The sequence below is a fragment of the Hyperoodon ampullatus genome, assembly GCF_949752795.1.
Source record: "Hyperoodon ampullatus genome assembly, chromosome: 13".
Taxonomy (NCBI): Eukaryota; Metazoa; Chordata; class Mammalia; order Artiodactyla; family Ziphiidae; genus Hyperoodon; species Hyperoodon ampullatus.
This window is the reverse complement of record NC_136926.1, coordinates 53,172,924-53,186,322: the sequence shown is the minus strand read 5'-3', so window position 1 is coordinate 53,186,322 and position 13,399 is coordinate 53,172,924.

The window sequence follows — 13,399 nt, the reverse complement described above, 5'->3', positions numbered from 1 at the left end:
TCCATGTTGTTTTCCATAGTGGCTGCATCAATTTACATTCCCACCAACAGTGTACAAGGGCTCCCTTTCTCTACACCCTCACCAGCACTTTATTTCTCTTGTCTTCTTGATGAGAAACTGCAGTCTGGTTTTACTGAGCTACTTGGGGTTTCCCCAACATTCCCCAACACATCATGCTCCCGGTCACCAATCCTTCCACTGGCCACAATGCCTCCTTCCCTTGTCTGCCACGTAGACATCTGCTCCTTCCTGACTCAGATGAAACCTAGCCTGGCTGCTCCCACAGTGCTGCATCCATCCCTCTTTAGCACCTGGCTCATTGTTCTGTGATGATCTGTGTAGATGCCTGTGCCTCCTTTCCCCCACAGGAAGTTTCCGAGAACAGAGGTCATGTTTTATTTTGTATTCCTAATGATTGAGTCCTAAATGTAAATGCTAATACCTTTATCTCCTGCTGGTATTTCTCCTGGGCCAGTGTGTGAAAATGGGCAGGATTTGATGCAAGAGAGTATCAGGAACCAGACAGGACAGCGTGCCTTGGGGGAACAGACATGCTTCTTTATCTCATCAGTGAGGTAGGTGACCACATACAGTATAAACTGGCAAGGCCTTAGGAAGGGTAGGATACCCACATGGAGAGACCCTCCCAACCTGACCACTGACGCCCAAAAGAGTAATAATAGTCACAATAAGGTAAAGAGTCTGGTGATACTGACTATCCATTTGCATGTTTCCTGTGGCCCAGGTGCTACACTAAGCATCTGACATGTCTGATCTCATTCAATCCATACAACAAAACTAGGAGGTAAGTTATACTCATCCCAACTCCATAGGTAAGGATGCTGAGCCTCAGAGAAGACACATAACTTGATGATGGTCATGCAGCTGGCCACTGGAAGAGTCGTGATTCAAACCCACTCATCTACCCCAAAGCTCTTACTTTCCACTGTGCTGTCGAACAAGAAATCAGGCTAAAACTGCAGCTTTCATTTGGTGGGAAAACATGTTTATGCACATTTACACTGTCTTCCTCAAATCCTTTCAGACCATAACAAGGCATTAAATAAGTAATTATAAATAGGGATTTTAGTAAATTCACATCCACACACACTTGCCTAAAGCCAATTCTTCCCCTGAGCGAGAGCCTCCCTGTGGAGCGGGAGGTGCAGGTGCCAGACTCCTGAAGGAGATGACGTTAGGGAACAGGCAGGTGGTGGGAGGGGGAGAGGATAGAAGGCTGTGAGTGGAAGCTGCTGGAGAAGGCAGCTCCCAGTCCTGCAGATTCTGTCTTGACAAAGCCCCTCTGCCACCCGCAGCTACTGTTGGGATTCAGGACCCTGCTTACCCCACCCAACTGTCTGCAGTTGCCTCACAAGGATTCCCCTGCTCCTAGCCCCATCCAACCCAACACAATTCTCTCCTCAACACAGCCTGACCTCACTGAAGCACAGCCCGGATGTGCTCCAACACATTCAGAGACTCCCACTACCTTCTGATTGAAGTCTCAAATCAGCAGCTCAGCTCAAGGACTTTGATACTCAGCCTCCAACCAACCAACCAACCAGATTTGCCACCCCCCCCCTTTACTGTTTCAGACACCCCAGGCTTCAGCTTCAGGCCCAGAACATGACTCACTGCATCCCAAATGAGCCTTGCTCTTCCCACTCTTCTTTCCCTTCTCCTAAAACACCACTGTCTTCTCTTAGGCTGCCAACAAACATTTGTGGAGCACCTACTAGGAATCAGGTACAGCGTTGGCTTGTAACATCAGGTTTCTCCTTCAACACTTAGTGCAAAGGCTGACTTCTGCATGAGGTGTTCATCAGTCTCCTGATGAGAAGTAACTTCATCCTTCTCTATGTGCTCAAATATTTATAACACCTGGCCTTGAACCACAGGCATACATCTGCCTTCCCCAGCCCTGTAAGCTACATAGGGGCAGAGAGTATGGCATTGATGGCCACGAGCCCCATCATTGATCGTGGTGAGCTTCAGTCCAATCTGTATGCACCAATGGACAATTCCAGAGTTCCTGGGTCATCACTCCCCACTGGCATTTAAAGCACAACAAAGAATATTATTGAAACAATCACCAAAGTATCAAGGTATGAATTATTTGAAGCACCTAATTATTACAAAGACATAATAGAAGTCATTCAGTGTCCTGGATATTTCTGATTTATCTAACATTCTTCCTATCATGTACCTACACAATTAAACAGACTATGTGAATCTGTAACACTTAGTGCTATCAGACAGAGTCAATATGCAAGCCACAATGAAGAGGATCAAAATTATACTGTGCATTCCCTCTTGGGCTTAGATTCCAACCTCTAACGGTAAAAATAAAAGTGGATGTCAGGGTTGAGACCCATTTGTTCCATCAGCCAGTTGGAAATCATTTATTAAACACCTGCTGCACCATCCTGAAGCTGGGCTACGAAGTAAATGGACACAGTTCCTCCCTCTAGGTGTTTCTGCTCTGGTCAGGAATACAAGATTTACTCATGAAAAAACCAAGCTAAACAACACACAAGCAAGGTGTAAATTAATCACATGAATGCTGAGGAAAAATCAAAGTAAGAGAAAAGTCCAAAAAGTTGAGAGTAATCAGGAAAGATGCATTGGAATCATCTTACTTTCTCAATAGAGACAAGTAATGAGCCTCAAAAATCCCTGTATTAACCATCTTAAGGTGTCAGGTCCAGATGGTTCTGGTGGAGAAGGAGATACTCTGTGTAGGGCATCTAATCCTTTAGGCCTTTCACTTATTCACATATTTCCCAATTCATTACTCAATAAATATTTGTTGAGTACTTACCACATGCCAGACCCTGTGCTAATGCCCAGAATATGGTGGTGAACTCCATGGTCTTTATGAATTAGTGGTGTTTGGAATATACTACAGGAGAGGGTCTTTTTAATTTTGGAACTTTATGCCTTCAAATGTAAGCTGATATTCAAGTGAGTTGAATTCCTAGGCACAGAATGGATGATGATTGGGATGGAAGGGTGGTGGTTCAGAGGCAGGTTGGATGGTAGGAGGAAATCTTACTGAGACCAAATCCATCATAATTTATAGCATTTCAAGGGTTAGAGGTTTGGGGGCAGCCATGGGGAAGAAGTAAGGGAAGAAGCCTCTGCCCAAGAAATAGAGGCCACAGAGGGTTCTGCGCCAGGGTCAGCCCCCACCCCCAAGCTGAGACTTGGCATTGCTGGCACGGATGGCAGAGCCAAGAAGTGCAAAAACAATCAAATGGGGCTGCCATCAATGAGGAAGCATCGTGCAATGCCAGCACTTGATTTGGAAAGTATTCATAAGGCTTTCTTGGCTAGGATATTTAAGACAAAAATAGAAATATTCTCATCAATGATTTATAAGATTGCTTTAGCGAGATGGGGCAGAACCCAGTATAACAAAGAGCAGAAAAGCAGCCTCCTAACTTGTCACTGGGCTGGAGAACATGGGCCAGAAGAGAGAGAGGCATGAGCGGCTGCTTCTTGTTCCCATCACAGAAATCAGAGCCGGGAAAAACTACCAATTTAGCCAGTCTGAACCTCAGAACCCAAGCCACTTTTTGGAATCTTCCAACTGCAATTTTATTCTTCTCTGGGGTAGAAGTCTCCAGATGTGATATCTGAAAGGTGCACACGTATTATAGAGACTAATAACAGTATGAATAAATTAGCAGCCAATCAGGTAGAAACATTATTCCAAACAGAAGGCATCTCTTCTGGATTCTACCCTTGGAAGAGGTGGAGACGGGGACCATGGAATGAAACAAGAATAGATTTAGAAAGAGCAGAAAGTGAGAGAAAGCCTTCCCACAATCAGGTAAGGTCATTTCACAGGTATGTGCTGAGCTTATTATAAGCCCAGTCCTGGATTCTGTTCAGTTATGCACAAACTGACTCCATCTCCTGGACTCTCCATTGGAAGCATATGGGATGGGAGAGGAAAAGTCACTCATTTCAGACCAGCCCCTCACGCCTGTTCACCAGTCTCCAGTCCCTGATGCCTCCTGCCTCCACCCCATCGTACCTGAAGCTCCCCAGCCAATCGTCCTGAAACTCAAAACCTCATCAAGTCACCACTGTAACGGGGACAACCTTCTGCACCCTATTCCTCAACTACAAGATCGAGATCCTACTCAGACTGACATGTTGGAAGCTCTCCAGTCATATAAGGATTCATTGTGCACACAGGATGCCAGGCTCTGGGGTGCAAAATTGAACAAGAAAGGCACACTTGTGCCCTTGAGGAGCTTACAGTCTACCAGGGCTGGGGGGAGCAGGGAGGAATCAACCAGTAAATTAATCGATTAATAACAATTGTGCAGATGGCTATAAAAAGCAGAGTGAGGATGAGAATTGTACCATCTGAGGCTGAGGGACCCAGCACAGGGGGAAGGGGGAAGTGACAGGAGACAGGCTTAGAAGGAAAAGCAGAGGGGACAGGGTGAGTTATGAGGGTCCTGGAATAACAAGCTTAGGAGTTGGGCTCCATCCCAGACGTAATGGGGAGCCATTGAAGGCTTTTGAGGAGGGAGTTGGCAAGACCAGATCTAGGATTTAGAAAGCCCATTCTGTCTGCAGAATGAAGTGCACGTGGGTCAGAGAAGGCAAAGCCAATGGCAAAAGACCAGTTAGAAGACTACAGCGATAGCATAAGTGAGCAAGAATGGAGGCCTGACAGGGAGGAGGTGAAGATGTGGAGAGCTGGCAGGACTTGGTGGCCAAGGGCATCTGCAGGATGAGGATACAGTCAGGAGTGATACAGTGATACAGTCAGGATACAGGATACAGTCAGGAGTGATTCACATTTTGGCTGAGATGACTGGATAGATCATGGGGCCAAAATAAGAAACTCAAGTGGGGGGGATATTTTTTCTCATGGGAAGAGAGAACCCCTGAGTCTGAGAGTCTTTTGATGGAAACCTCCAGAAGTTGTAAGTAAGAGGCTGAAGCTCAGGAAGGCAGAGGAGACTGACTATGCATGTTCGATTGGGACCTTCGGCCTGGGACAAGGAATTACCATCCTGTGTGAGAATGTAGTTCCCTAGGAGACTGTGAAGCCTTAAAAAAGAAAATTCAAGGCTGGGACTGGGGTAACCCAGCATTTAAGGACTGGACAGGGAAAGGGCTCAGTTGGGGGACTAATGAGAAGTAGTAGGTGAACAAAGAGAGAACAGTGTATTTCTTAAAAGAGAAAGAAGATGGTTCGAAGAAGTGATTAGTAGCATTAACACGAAAACTAAAAACGTAGCCACTGGATTTGGCCAAGGAAGCCACTGATGACATTAGTAAGAATAATTTCAGTAAAGTGGGAGAGACAAAAGCCAGTCTGAGCATATTACAGAACAAATGAGAAACAAAGAAGTAGAGAAAGCAAGGGTAGCCACCTATTTCAAGACCTCTAGCACAGGAGAGAGATGGGGACATCTTGAGAGACAGGAGTCATGGCAGGACTTTTTAAAGGAATTGGCCCATTGTTAGGCAGACCCAAGGGACCTCAGGATGCTAGAGGATCGATTCCTCCAAGGCGTGTGGCAGCGAATAAGACGACCTCGAAACTCCATGCCAAATCTGAGATTCCACGCCTCTCTGGAAAATGAGCCACATCAAAACAGTCATTTTCACAGGGTCTGTTGAGGATAGGGAGCCATACTTCAGCATCAGCATCAGGACATCAGGATTAGAAGGGAGCACTTTCCTGTGCATCTTGGCTATGAGTCAAGGAACATGTATATCTTCCCTAAAAAAAAAAAAAAACAAACAAAAACCTGGAGGTCACATGGCTCAGGCTAGAGAAAGGGACTCAGGAGGGAACCCATTCCCTCCCTCTAAGAGAACATCAGCTCCCCCTGGGAGGGAGCCAGGGAAATAGGATCAGGCTGAAAACAGATTGCACAGCAGCAGAGCTGACCCGCCCTCCCACCTCTGTGCCTCTTTCCCCAGGGCGGAGGCACTGCCCCCCTAGGCTCCCTGTGAACTGGGAAGCAGACAGTGTTCTGTGCCTCGACCTCCGCCAGCACCCATGGGCCCTGGCCTGGCCAGCTGCTGAGACAGCCTTCCTGGGAGGCAGCATCTCCGCCACCCATGCGGCCTCAGCTCCTGGCACAGGAATACAGAGGATCGAGAGAGAGGAGGAAAGACAAACAGACAGGGTGAAAAGGAAGTACAAGGGAGAGACAGAAAGAAACAAAGATGTGCTGAACAATGAAGAAACAGCCATTTATAACTAAAGGGTAAGCGTGTGTGCATGAGAGAGAGAGAAAATGAGAGAGAGCCCTGGGTTGTATATCTGACCCTTGAGCAAGTCACTTTACCTCTTTGGATGTTAATTGCCGGATGTGTAAAATGAGAAAAGTGGATTAGAAGATGCCTAAGGTTCCTTTCAGGTGGAAAATCCTGTGTTTCTCAAATTCTGTATCTGTATATATATAGCACCCCCAGAGGCCAGAAGCATTAGCAGCGCAAAGAAAATATAATAAACCCCAATAAGGACGAGGCGCTCACCCATGTGTGTGTCTGGCAAACACGTAAACACATGCACACGTGCGCACGCCCACTCTCTCTCTCTCTCTCACAGACACACACACGCACACACACGGCACACACAGGAGGGTGGGCGCTCTGTTTCAGGGTCTGTCTCTCAGCGAAGGATGCGGTTAGAGCACGTTAGAGCTTACACATTAAACTCGTCTGATCAATTTACAGTCACGCCTCTTCTACATACTAGGAAATGCTAAATCTCAACTAACCTAAATATTTGAAAAATGAATCATTTTAGATTGTCAAGCTTTCTAAGTAGCTAAGGATTTACTCTTCAAATGATCAAAACTAGTTTTAAAAGCCACCCCAGAGGGACATATTTGGTTTTTTGGATTATAACCAGACTGCCGAACCTGGGTTCACTGTAGATTCCCAATAGCGCTGGTTATCCTATTGCCGAGAGCTGTGCCAGGCTGGGCTGGTGTCCCCAGGCACAGCAGCAGGAGGGAACAGACCACAGAAGCCTTCCTGATTTGGGGAGAAGAGCTGGGAGTGGAGACAAGGAAGGTGATACTACACAGCACATCCCTTCCATCCCAGAGCTGGACCTTAAACAGGAAAGGGGTGGGGGGGGGGGGGAAGAACATTTTCAAAGGAAGCCGAAAGCTGGGCGCTGGGCAACACCTCCTGTCTGGGTGGCTCTGGGCAACCTGGGGCCACCACTGGGGTGGGTGGGTACAAAAGGAGAGTGGGTTTAGGCAGAAAGACGGGGTTAAACAGATTTCATCAATTCTTTCTCCCTGTCCATCCCACTTGCCTGAGGTGTGGGAGAATTCCAGAAGCTATCTGGTTGCTGTCTGGGGTGGGAAACACAGGAAGAGACCTAGAAGCCAGGGTCTTCCCCCGCCCCCTGGGTGAGGGAGGGTGAGAGGCTGTAGCTGGGTGTAGGAGATGAGGGGACGCGGAGGCTGCCTGTGACCATGACATCCAGCTGGGGCCTGGTGGGCAGGGGAACTTGTCAGCTCCCACTCTAGGACCCCTAGGTTGGGGATCCTCCAGGAGCCCATCAAGGCCCAGACAACAGCACAAGGACAGCCTGAGGCCCCCTCCCCAGCACAGGTTGTGTAAGTTTCCCCCTACCTCAGATGCCATCTTGGCTAGAAGAGAGAGGGAAAAAACCTCCAAGGACGGAGGATCTGCCCATATAAGACCGATGACCCTGAAAGAAAAGGACTGACCACTAACTAACACGTTTGAAGCCTTCCTCTTCCCCTGGCATAAAAGAGCCTGGGCCCTGGGCCAGGAGAGTAGAATGGCAGTTAAAGAAAATAAAGGCCACTGCGTGTTTGCCCCTGTCAGTGTTAAGTCCCTGAATGCTGCTGCAAGTGATAGCTGGCTCTGGCCCTCTCCTCACCTGCTGCCCCTACAGCCCCTAAGGATCTTCCCAGCCCTTCCTGCGAGGTCTCACCCCAGGGCTCAGGGCCAGGGAGCCGAGGGCAGGGGCATTTCCAGCCTGAGAGGCAGGGCAGTGCTCAGAGAGGCCAGGGAGTTGCACCAGTCAGTGTAGGAGGAGGGAGGGTGTGGGCACTGGGCGCTGGCTGGAGGCCTCTGCCCCGCTCAGAACCTATGAGTTATGGGGCGCAGAGGATGGAGGGATGGCTCCTTCCGGAGGCACCAGACCACTTCAGGCCAGCCTCAGACTTAGCTTGTAAGATTTGAGGGGCCAGAGAAGGCCTCAGGCTACCCCAGAACTGTTTCCCAGCAAAGCCCTCTTGCTGAGAATCTGTTTCCAAGGCAAAGGACTGAAGAACACAGTAGCCTGTGAGAATATTCAGGCAAAGGGTGAACCTGGAAGGAGGCAGGGAGTATCCCCTGGGACCTGGACAGGTGGGCCCCGGCCCCTGGACCTCCTCCATGGACCCCAGAGCCCAGTGTGACTGCCAATAAGATCACAGCCAGGGGACCCTCTGGACACAGTGGTCTTCAGAGCTCTCAGCCCCTGGGTCCCTGTGGCCTGACAGCCCAGGAGACCCCTGAATCTACTCATCACAGCCCCTGACAGGCCCCACAGCCCATCGCCACCACTGTGCTCTAGACCATGTGGACACACACACACAGACATGCTCACAGACAGACACACAGACACATGTCAACATGACCAGCACTCTGGATAAAGGGCCTCACTTAGAGTCAGGCCTCCCTCTTGTGGCCTTGGTCATCTTATTATTATCAGATTCTGAGGGGTGTGAAAATATCAATAGCCTCAGGCTCTGCCGTCTCTCAGAGGTGGCATGGAACCCACCTGTTCTTTCACAGTCTAGAAACTGACTTTTATCATCATCGTCATCACCATCACCACCATCAGAGCCAAGTGGCCTCAGAGAGATAATCCAAATAGGCGGGTGAGTGCCCTCATCAGGAGCTGCAAGGATCAGGCCCTAGGAGAGATGCTCAGGAGAATACAAGTCAAAGTTGGGAAGGGGAGATGTGAACAATGATGAAAGCTCAACTTTATCCGATCTGCACAAAGAGATGATTTGTGAATCAAAATGGTGGAAGACAGGTGTGCTGTGCCCGCATAGGACCCAGGGGACCTGGTTCCAACTCAAGGGCCATAAGGATTCAGAGTAGCAGAGACCAGTGCTACCACAGTGGTGGGGACGGCAGGGTAGGACTTGTTATGAAGAGAGCTGACAGCACTGCATGAGTTAAATAAGTGAGCCTAAGTGCGTGGAATCAGCCAACCTGATTTTGAATTTTCACTCTGTCACTTCCTGGCTGTGTGACCCTAGAAAAGACACCTAACCTCTCTGACCTTCAGTAACCTGGTATGTAAAATGCCGGTGCCTCCCTTATAAGGATGCAGAGAGGAGGAACTAAGCCGCTGTGGGGGCTGGGCAGTCATAAGCAGCTGGTAGCACCAGATAAGGGTAAACAAAGGCAAGGAGACTTAAATGAGGACAGTGTGTGCATAACTGCAGAGGCCAGAGGACAATGATGGCTGGGGACTGCCCAGACGGTCACGCCCCAGAAAGGTGGGGCACCCAGGCTGGACGAGGGTGTGGCTGGAGGGGACACCTCTGAGGCCCCATCTCTGAGGAAGCTACAGCCGTGGAGTTGGCAACCCTGCCAAACAAGTTGTCAGACCAGCCCTTCGGGGCTTTCTTCCCACTGGTCCTGACTCTGATGGAAATCAGCAGGCCGGCGGTGTGGGCCTGGGCAGCGCAACAGACAAGGCCCTGGAGACAGCTTAAGTGGACAATAATTGCAGGTTATTATATACCGGGCTACAGCCAAAAGCCAGGCAGCTATTAAGTGTGATTGGGAGAAATAATCAGGAGAAGGAGGATGGATGTGAGAACCGAGCTGCTCTTTCTGTTCTCAGGGCTGCTCTGAGGCCAGGGCTGTGCAGAGGCAGGATGGAGGTGGGTGGGGGCAGGAGCCCATCTATTAGTATAAGCACCCTACACCCTGGGAAGCAATTCCATCGTTCCTTGCCTCGGATCCTCCCTGCTTCCCACGATGTATGCAGAGCAAGGATTACTGTCCCCATCCCATAATTCAGAGAATAAGGTCCAGAAAGGGGAAGCAGCCGACCCAATCATACAGCGAGTCTTTCCCGAGTCCCATCAGAGCCTGGACTGAGCCTCTCTGTTATTTGACGGCCACAGAAGTGACTCCTGGCATGAAGTCCATCAAGACCCAGCTCTGCTCTCAGTGGGGTGGTCATGAGGTTGAGCAGGGATCATCTCAGAACTGGGACTGGGAACGGTTGTTAAGACCCAATGAGGGGCTTCCCTGGTGGCGCAGTGGTTGAGAGTCCGCCTGCCGATGCAGGGGACACGGGTTCGTGTCCCGGTCCGGGAAGATCCCACGTGCCATGGAGCGGCTGGGCCCGTGAGCCACAGCCGCTGAGCCTGCGTGTCCAGAGCCTGTGCTCCGCAACGGGAGAGGCCACAACAGTGAGAGGCCTGCGTACCGCAAAAAAATTTTAAAAAGACCCACTGGGGCACCGATCTTTCCGTGTGGATCTCAGTCAGGACATGAGCAAGGAACTGGGAAATGCAGAGGGGGCAGGTTTATAACAATAAGATTGGTTATTTCTTAGAGCTTTATATATTCATTAGCTCCTTCTCTGGGATAGAAGGAGACCCAGAAGCCCATTTTCTAGATGAGGATACAGAAACCAAAAGCGATTCCGTGACTTGTCGCAGGTGGGGCAGTGATGCTGTCAAAGGCAGGGCCAGTGTGACAATTGCTGGTCTGGGAGCTTGCAGACCACATTCAAGATTTGTCTATTGGGGAAGACTTTGGCACAGGTAACCTTACCCCGTCCTCTGACACCAGGCCAGAAGGATTTGGGATTTTATCCCTTCTGGCCAGAGTTTCTTATTTCATCAATATCAGAGGAGGGTCTTTCTTTCTGGTCCAAGGATGACATGAGGTTGCCCTGGTATGATGTGTGGATCACACATTCCCAACCTCCCACCTCCCACCCCTCAGCTCCTCAAAGCCCACAACTCAGTTTGGATACAAGAAGGAGGCACCCACATCCCTGACCCACAAACACCATGGACATCTTCAAGGAGATTCCCACAGGCCAAACACTGCCTTCATTATTTCCTACAGCAAGTTTTACAGAGACAGCCCTGCCCTGATGGGGACACCAAAGTGTGGTGGTGGGCAATGGACCAGCCCCCGACTCCTCCAAACACAGCACCTCAGCAGACATCCAGGAAAGTCTGCACAAGGCTCAGGGCCACCCTCAGGATCTGACGACCTGCCCCTCCCTCCGGGGATTGCCTCTCCCCAGACAGGCCCTCCCTCCCACCCCCCGCCAGGCCTCCCCAGCCCCAGTCTGGAAATGACCCTGCTTTGGGTCACAGGAGAGCAGGAACCTCACGCAGAGAGGGATCAATTACATTGTGACTCAGCGAGAGGGCACGGAGCCAGGGAGTGAGTCACAGAGCTTGCCCACCCTCCCCTTCCCAGGGAGGGGTGTCGGTCATGCAGGCCTGTTTTGGGAGCCTCCCGGGGTCTGGGCACGCAGATGTGTGGATGCAGGTTCCCAGGCAGTGGGGGGCGCTACAGCGCGGGCCCTTCCTAAAGCTTGAATGAGGTGGGCATCCCTGAACTGCTGGGCTGGAAGAAACTCCTGGGGCCCCTCCCTGACATGGGCTCTGCTCCCCCAAACTCCCTCACAACAACACCGCACCCACAGCCAGGTCTCTTCTCTCCCCAACACACTGGAAGGACCACTGAGGAGAAGCCCCAGTTGTCCTCTTCCTTAGAAAATCTCCATGTCCTATTACACATAGTCTAAATGCTATTTTCTGCTACAGCTTATATTTATCCCTGGAAAGGAGAGACTTAGTTTACTTTCTAATGAATACACTCATAACAATCACAGCTCACAAATTTATGGGCATCTACTATGTGGCAGATACTATATATTTAATACCTCTTTTAGTAATTTATTATCTCTTTACGACAATCATACGCAGTGTTATCATGCCCATGTTTCAGATGAGGAAACTGAGGCTGAGAGCACAACTTATATGGCTGGTAACTTATAGATCTGTCTGGTTCCAAAGTTCAGACTCTTTCTATACATGATGCATGTACTATGCCTATATGTATCTACCGTAACTTAAGTTTTATATACTTATTTTAAAGCAATAAATACCCAGTTGTGTTTATAGACTGTATTTCTTTAATTTTACTCTGCACAAAATTTACATTAATGTGCCTGTTTAGTAAGAGACCAGAATTTATATACACAACTTTGCTTATACACTTTGGAAGACTTTAAACTTATTAAAAGAAGGTTGCCATCTGGAAATCATTTGGCGGGAGGAGGATGGTTCTTGAAAACCTACGGCACCTGCTTTAAATATTCCTAGGGGTAGCAAACCTTCATCCTTTGAATGCAGAAATGACCTATGGAAAATGGGTCCAATAAAGTGACCCTCCCCCTCAGCACGTGTGTTGGCCTGGGGGTGGAGGGTGATTTCTTCCTTCTTCATAAATACCCAGTCTTTACCTTCATTGTCTTGCTCTTGTGTCATTGATTACACTCTTCTGTGTTAGAAGCAGCAGCAGGTTAGCAGATGGTCAGTGAGTCCCTACCCTGAGTCTTTCCTATGGGCTCAGCCTGCTGCAAACACCTGCCCCATGGCCACCTGCCACCCCGAACACCAGCCTACAACCTGCCATGGCCTTCACTGCCGGACCTGACTGCCCACATGGCCTCTCCATCCCCATCATACGCCTCTCCTTCTCTCTCCCCAGGCCACGCAGCCGCAGCCCTCTTGTCAAGCTCTTGTCAGCACCCAGCTGCTGGGTGAGGGAGCAGGAAGGATCCACATTGGTGGGTGAGTCTGAAGCCCCCAGATAACAACCCTTTGAAGATCCAGCCCAGTGTACATGTCCTGCAGTCTCACCTTCCCAAGCCCCCATCCAGTTGGTGTGTCCCTGTCCCCTCCCAGCCACCTCACTCCATGTCACCTGCATAGCCGGTGGACACTGGGTTTCTTAACCCCAGCACTATCTGAAGGACGGTGTGCCAGCCTGGGAGCCTGGCGGCTCTGGTGAGAATTCAGATGAGAGAGCCCAGGTAGATAGAAGCTGTCCATCTAGCAACATTATCAGAGAAATTGTGGCCACAAGAAAGTGATATTTATGCACAGCATTGGGTGTGTAATAAATACAATGCACTATTCCAGTTTCCAAAGTGAGTCCAGTGTCTGAAAACCTAAGGGCTCATGTACAGTAAATTAACATGGTTAAAAACGAATTGGTAAACCATCGCAATTAAAAGGAATTGCTGCGGCAACACCTCTCAGGTAAGAAGGGGCTGCTGAGTGCCAGCAGCCGGTACCCAGGGCAGGCCCCAGGTAGGGGT